This window comes from Grampus griseus, assembly GCF_964374135.1.
Source record: "Grampus griseus genome assembly, chromosome: 4".
In the NCBI taxonomy this organism is placed as follows: domain Eukaryota; kingdom Metazoa; phylum Chordata; class Mammalia; order Artiodactyla; family Delphinidae; genus Grampus; species Grampus griseus.
In genome coordinates this window covers 92811082-92818568 of record NC_138997.1, presented here as the reverse complement: position 1 = coordinate 92818568, position 7487 = coordinate 92811082, and positions in this window count along the sequence as shown.

Sequence of the window (7487 nt, the reverse complement as noted above, 5' to 3'; positions counted from 1 at the left end):
AGATTAAGAAACACTATGTTTAGTAAACTTGACCTAATGGACGTTCATAGAGCCCTGTACCCAACAACTGCAGAGCCACACATTCTTTTCAAGGTCACGTGGAACATTTACCAGAATTGACTACATCCTGGGTCATAGAACAAGTCACAACAGATTTCAAAGCAGTAAAATCATGCAGAGTACCTCATCTGACACAATGCAACTAAGCTAAGAATCAATAATAAAAACAAGGTTATAATAGAAATTAGAAAGTATTTTGAACTGAATGATAATAAAACCACATATCAAGGCTTATGGGAAGAAGCTAAAACCATGCTTGGGAGAAACATATGACTTTAAAAGCAAAAGAGGGGACTTCCCTGGTGGTCCAGTGGTTAAGACTCTGTTCTCCCAATGCAGGGGGCCCAGGTTCGATCCCTGGTCAAGGAACTAGATTCCGCATGTGGCAATGAAGATCCCGCACGCCACACTAAAGATCCCGTGTGCCGCAACTAAGACCCGGCACAGCCAAAATAAATAAATAAATATATATATTTTTTAAAGCAAAAGGGAGGGGACTTGGAAGGAAAAAAGCATATAGTAGAAAGGAAAAAAAAAAGCTAAACCTTTCTTAGCTTTTATCTCAAGAATTAGTAAAACAGTAGAAAATAAACTTGAAGAAAATAGAAGGAAAGAAATAATAACAGTAAGACTGGAAATTAAGGAAATAGAAAACAAAGAGAGGATTAGCAAAAGCAATAGTGGTTTCTATGAAAAAACTAAGGATGAGGTGGGAAGCAGGGTCCAGGTCCAAAGACCAGGGAAACTACAAGAATGAAGTGTGAAGGGTCGCAGGGGAAGGTAGATACACAGCAAGTGGCCAGGGAGGGAGAGAAGGAGCCAGATTTTCAACGGGGATTTTGGGGTGAAGTGCTGTACATTCTAGAGGAAACCCCCATCCTCCATCTCCCTATGAAACACTTAGTAAAATAGTCTTTTCTTGTTAATCCATTATGGGATTGGATCTATTTTGGGGATGTCTTGAAGCACTAAATCCTGCTCTTAGCGTGGGTGAAGAGTGAAATAAAGGCAGTTCAAAAGCACCTGGTCCCTAGCTCTAATAAGAGCTAACACTGAGCCCATGTGCCAGGTGCTGCTCTGAGGACTTCACCTGCAGTAGCTCATCCAATCTTCCCAGTGGCCCTATGAGGCAGGTATTATTATCCTCACCCCATTTTATAACTGAAAAAGCTAAGACTCAAAGAAGCCAGGTGAGATTGCACCAGTGGTCAAGGGAAATAGGATTCTGACCGTGCTGTCTGGCTCTGGAGACTGTGCTCTTAACAAACCGTCCCCACCCAGTGTCAGAGCCAAGAGGCACTGCATGGTCCATGCTTTAGATAGGTAAATATGCAGCCTCAAAGATCTATCCAATGGGATGTGGATGGAGTAACAAAAATATTGCCAGAAGGGGAGAGAGGACAGGTTGCCAAAAGCATATGATTAAGTCTTAAAGCCATTAAACCTTATGGGCAGAAAAGACCCCACCATATTGGTATCAGGAGTCCTTGATGCTGAGCCCTGATAGCATCTGAAGACCCAGAAGGCACCATAGACTCTTCCACTCCACCACCACTCACAGTTCATCTATCAACAATCTTTTCATGCTTCACCTCAGCCCTTTCTCTCCATCTTCCTTCTGCCACCTATGCCAGGCATCTCATTAACCTTAGACAACTGCAAATACAATCCAGACTCCTTACCTTGACCTGTAAGGCCCCACAAAGTCTAGTCCCCACTAACATCAAGTGATATCTCTCCCCTCTAGCCCACTGACCTCCTTGCAGACCCTGGAACACACGAAATTTTTCCTTTACCACCTCAGGACCTACCCACATGCTGTGCCTGCTGCCTTAAATGATCTTCCCCTCTACCATTTGTATGGCTAGCTCCTACTTTTCCTTCAGTGTAAATGTCACCTCTTCTGAGAAACCTTCCCGGATCACCATATCTAAGTAAGAACCTAGTTTGAAGTAAATTCTCTATATATTCACTTAAAATTCTTTAATGAGTTGATTGCTTGGGTAATGTCTGGAATGGAAGCTTCTGGAAGACAGGAACCATGACTATCTATTCACCTACTCTTCCAGCACTTAGCATGGTGTCTGACACGTAGTAAGCATTCACAAACATTTTTGAATGAATAAATGATAAAAATGGGTCCCAAAGATTGCTTATCATTTGGTGGTTGCTGAATGAACCCAGATATGAAGAGAGGGGAGAGAGCAGGGACCAGAGATGAGCAGGTGACACCTCATGTGATGAGGGTATTTCATATTAAGGAGATACTTTCCAAAGGCAAATGCAAATAGGCAAATAATGACCACATCACTTTGTCATTCCACTCACATGTGTTCTAAAAATGTTTAGGGTGGGGGAAATGACAAGTCTCACGAAGCATGGCAGGATCTGGTGGTTGTCAACCTCATTAACGAGACCTCTTAAGCAATTTGAAGCAAAATAACTTCCACACCAATGTCAAGCTTCATAGAGCAGTTGGAAGGAGGAAGTGAGGGAGTAGTAGAATCAGTAACTAGGTTGCTCAGAAAAGTCTCCTGTGATTAGAAAAAGAAAAAAATGTAGTAATTACATTTTGCTAAGACTCAGAATTCAGAGATCCTGGTCTCACCTTCATCTCTATTTCAGATGGAGAAAGATGAAATAAAAGTAGATGTGGATGTAGCAGAAGGTAATTGAAGATCTTCTCTGGGATGAGTAAAGCAATTCTCTCTCCAGAGGGAGGAGGGATGGGTAGAGAAAGCTTCTTCCAAGCAATAAAACTGCGCCATGGTTACAGTTCCTGCAAAAGCAGGAGCCAAGAGGAAAGCTGTGGGAGACTCGTCAGGAGTCTGTGATCTGGCCCAGAGCCTGGGGCTCGCTGACACTTGAAAGAGAGTAAGGAGAGTTCCAGAGGCCCTTGACTTAGAGTGATGGTGGGTGGGGGAGCAGTGATAAAGGGAAGTGAGTGGCTGGTGGTCAAGTAATGGTGAGGAAGTGGCCTCTGGAATCAGGCAGATGGAGTTCAGAGCCTGGTTCCTCCTTTTCCTCCAGCATTAATTTGTGCAAATTACCCAATCTCTGTAGACCCCAGCTCCCTCCTCTGTGAAAGGAATCTAATAATAGTGAGGGGAAGGCAATGACAGATGTAAAAGGTTCAGCCCAGCGCTGGCACCAAGGGAGCACTCAGCAAATGGGAGACCCTGATCTCTGCTGTTGCAGCTAGTAGTGGCCATGGTAGTGAGGCAGTCACTTGACCCTGGGTGTGGAGAGTACAGCTTCTTTCTCATGGGCCTTACCGGAAGCTGGACAATTACAAAATACATTCTCCAGACTCCCAACTAGCACTCTAGAAACAAACTAAGTTTAGCCAATTAGCTGTACTTGTGTGAGACTTAGAAGATGGAGGGCATTTCCTGCTTTTTTTGACTGTTTCTTGTCACTGGCAAGCAAGGCAGTAGACACATGAAATTTCTGGCATTTCAGAATCCATTCTTTAGAATGGAATCCATTCTTTAGCCTCCTGGGTGTCCAGAGGCAGTGTGACCTTGATACTAGGAACACAGTCTCAGCTCTGGGTTCTTGACATCAGTAGCCATAGCAATGGCCCCAGAGGTGGTATCTTCCCTGGCAGGTCAGTTCCGCAGTATTCTGGAACGCATTTCTAGAGGCCCAGTCTAGGGCCCACACCCCTAGAACTCCCGATGATTTTGTAAACACCTTATTCTCTATATTAAGTCCCTTCACAGTTAAAATATCTAGAGGCATGTCTGCTTCCTGCACTCAATCCTGACTAGTACACTAGGTGTTTGCATTTCTTTCTTTCACAATCTCAATTGTTATCACATTTTTCATGAGTGAAAAAAAAGTGTCTTTAAAGCATCATCCACTTTACCTGGTAATATTATTTTCCCTGAGTTAGTCGCACCTACAGGAAGATTGACCAATTACCCCATCCCTATGTAACTAAGCCTGAGGCATTGTCATACCCTGGTGACAGCTGCCCAGATTGCTACCGTGATGCTGGAGAGGGAGTAATCAGAGTCAGAAAATCAGAGTACAGCAGACTTCACTTTCCCAAACCAAGAAAGGGGAGCCCGATCCATACTGATGTGCTCATGGAATATTGAAAATGGAGACGCTGACAGAGGAGAATTTCTCCAGTATTGCCCAAGAGAGATGGAGCACTGATGACTCAATATGTGTCTTTCCGTCATCTTGACAGATTTAGCTTTTTCACTGAGAATGACTCACCATCCCTCATTGGTGACTGTATTAGTTAAAAATAGCCACTCCCTTTGCAATGGACTCAAATCATTTTCAGAAGAAGGCAGGAAATAAACACACTCTGCAACCCTTTCATCTTAACTAGGTTTCCCTATTGATGAAAGATCACGCTGCCCATCTGACACCTGTGCTGGTGTGGTTGTAACTTCTCTATCTCCCTCAACACTAATGAGTTAGCATTCTAGAGTTTTCTTCAGCTTTTTGTGAGTCTGTAATCATTTTATCAATGATTCAGTTTTACAGAGCCTGAAAACTGTTCTACAGAGAAGTGAGAATAGTTTGTGAACCTATAAATCTGAGTCAAAATCTGAGCTCGTCTCTATGAGAAGCCCATTAACCCTGAGACCTTCTTCTACCCCCCAAAGCCCGACTTGCATTCTCTAGTGGACAAACATACACTTTTTGTTCAATTCTTAATTATCTGCATGTGGCATATTCAACACCATTTATTTTCATTCCCTTAGGAGACTAACTGAAAAGACCAGGCTCTTGAGTTCAAGAGATATGGGTTCAAATCCTGGTCTTTGGCTTCCTGGCTCTGTGATCTTGGACAAGTTACTTTAGTTCTCTGCATTTCATTTTCCTAATTTGTAAAAGGAAGCAATAAGAATACCTACTTTTAAGGCAGATGGCCAACAGGCACCTGAAAAGATGTTCAACGTCACTGATCATCAGGGAAATGCATATCAGAACCACCATGAGATATCACCTCACACCTATCAGAATGGCTATGGTCCAAAAGAATACAAATAACAAATGTTGGCAAGGATGTGGAGAAAAGGGAACCCTCTTAACTGTTGGTGGGAATGTAAATTGGTGCAGCCACTGTGGAAAAAAGTATGGAGGTTTCTCAAAAAAACTAAAAATAGAACTACCATATGACCCAGCATTTCCACTCCTGGATATATATCTGAAAAAAAACAAAAACACTAATTCGAAAAGATACATGCGCCCCAATGTACATAGCAGCATTATTTACAATTGCCAAGATATGGAAGCAACCTAAGTGTCCATCAACAGATGAATGGATAAGGAAAATGTGGTGTGTGTGTGTGTGTGTGTATATGTATACACACACACACACACACACACACACACAATGGGATACTACTCAGCCATAAAAAAGAATGAAATTTTGCCATTTGCAGCAACATGAATGGACTTGAAATTGAAATTATTTGCTGGATGTCACAGGAATGCAAAGATGAGCAAGCCACAATCAAAACCCTTTAGAAATATCTGATCTAGTAAGGGAGGATGCAACCTGCATGTAGGTAACATAAGAGTCTGAATGAGATGCGCCATATAACTCAAGATCCCATCCAATTTAGACAACAAGCTTAAGTAGGACGTATCATTTGAAAGTGGAACAGTCTCTGTCCAAAGATAGGTAGAAAGAGTGTTCCAGGAGGAGGGCAGTAAGAGAGTAATAGTGTGGAGATTAAAAATAAGCCTGATAGGCCTTTCGGTGGGTAAGGGAGTGGACCTTAAAGGCCAACTTGAACTTGAATAGTCAGATTGCAAAAGCAGCCACAAATGCTTCCCCCTTCAGCATCCACAACTTAGGTAATTCTTTCCCACACTGACACTGAACTTGATCATGCAGCTTGCTTTGACCAGTGGGATGGATGGTAGCAAATGTGATTCAGGTAGAGTCATGAAGAGAGCTTGCACATGTGGGCTGACCCATGCTGCACATGGAAACTTTCTGCTGCCACATGAACAAGCCTGCTTTAGTCATTTGGATGGTGATGAGAAACATGTGGTCCAGTTCTCTCCGTTGCACAAGTCAACAGTCAGCACTGGCAGGGGAACAGCAACCTAGCTCCCTGCAGCTGGCCATAGATCCAAGAGCGAGCCCAGTCAACACCAGCAAGGGAATCACCCAGCTGGGCCCAAGCCAAAGAACTGGGAGCACAGTAATGGTTGTTGTCTTAAGCCACTGCATTTGGCGTGGTTGGTTAAACAGCAAAAGCCTGCTGTTAATGGGAGCCATTCAAAGGTGGAGGCAGGTGAGCAAATATGACATGCTATCCAGATAGACATATAGTTAGGAAATTGTAGGCACGTCGTAAATATTAGATTAAGCAACATAATTAGTAATGTAAATTTGCTTTACAATAAAAAAGTTGATGAGTGATTTTTGAGTGTGGAAGATAGTAATTCATGATACTCCACACTCTTGCTACTTAAGGGGTTGTCTGTGGACCAGAGGCAGCAGCATTACCTGGAGCTTATTGGAAATACAGAATTTCCTGTGGAGCTAGGCTCCCCACCAAACCTGTTGAATCAGATATGAATTTCAACATCACCCATATGGTGATTCTTTGTCACTATTAAAGTTTGAGAACCACTAGCCTATCCTAAAAATGCAAACTGAATCCACATTGAGCACTCACCTAGTCTTTCCTATTCTGAAGGTATACTAAAACATCTAAAGATATTTTTATTTCTTTAGATGCCTTAGTATACCTTCCTGGCTGCCTGCTTCCTACTGTAGCTTTAGTTAAAAACAAAACACGCACACACAAAACCCCACCTTTATCCTTTGAAGTTGTATCATCAAAAAGCCGTGTGTGTGAGGGCTTCCCTGGTGGCGCAGTGGTTTAGAGTCTGCTTGACGATGCAGCGGACACGGGTTCGTGCCCCGGTCCGGGAGGATCCCACATGCCGCGGAGCGGCTGGGCGCATGAGCCATGGCCGCTGAGCCTGTGCGTCCGGAGCCTGTGCCCCACAACGGGAGAGACGGCAGCGGTGAGAAGCCCGCGTACCGCAAAAAAAAAAAAAAAAAAAAGCAGCTCTCTGTGTGTGTGTGTGTGTGTGTGTTTTCTTGGGAACTTTGAGTAGGGCCCAACAAATAAAATTGCATTCCCTATCCAGGTTTTGAACCAATTACGAAATAAGACAAAGGATAAGGCAGATAGGGACCAAAATATCCTCTTTATCACTGATAAAGTCCAGGTTAGAGACACTGCCAAATGGGCTTCCCCTACAGCATCCAGAATTAACCAGACTTAACCATAAGGCACGCTGGCCCAGGGCAGGCTCCCCAAAGAGAAGGAAAGGAAGTCCTGGCTGAGGGAAGGTGGGGGAGTGAGTAAGGGGCTGGAGAGAGCCAGGAGAGTTAGCTCCACATGAAAGAAACACTGGGAATGGAGATAGGT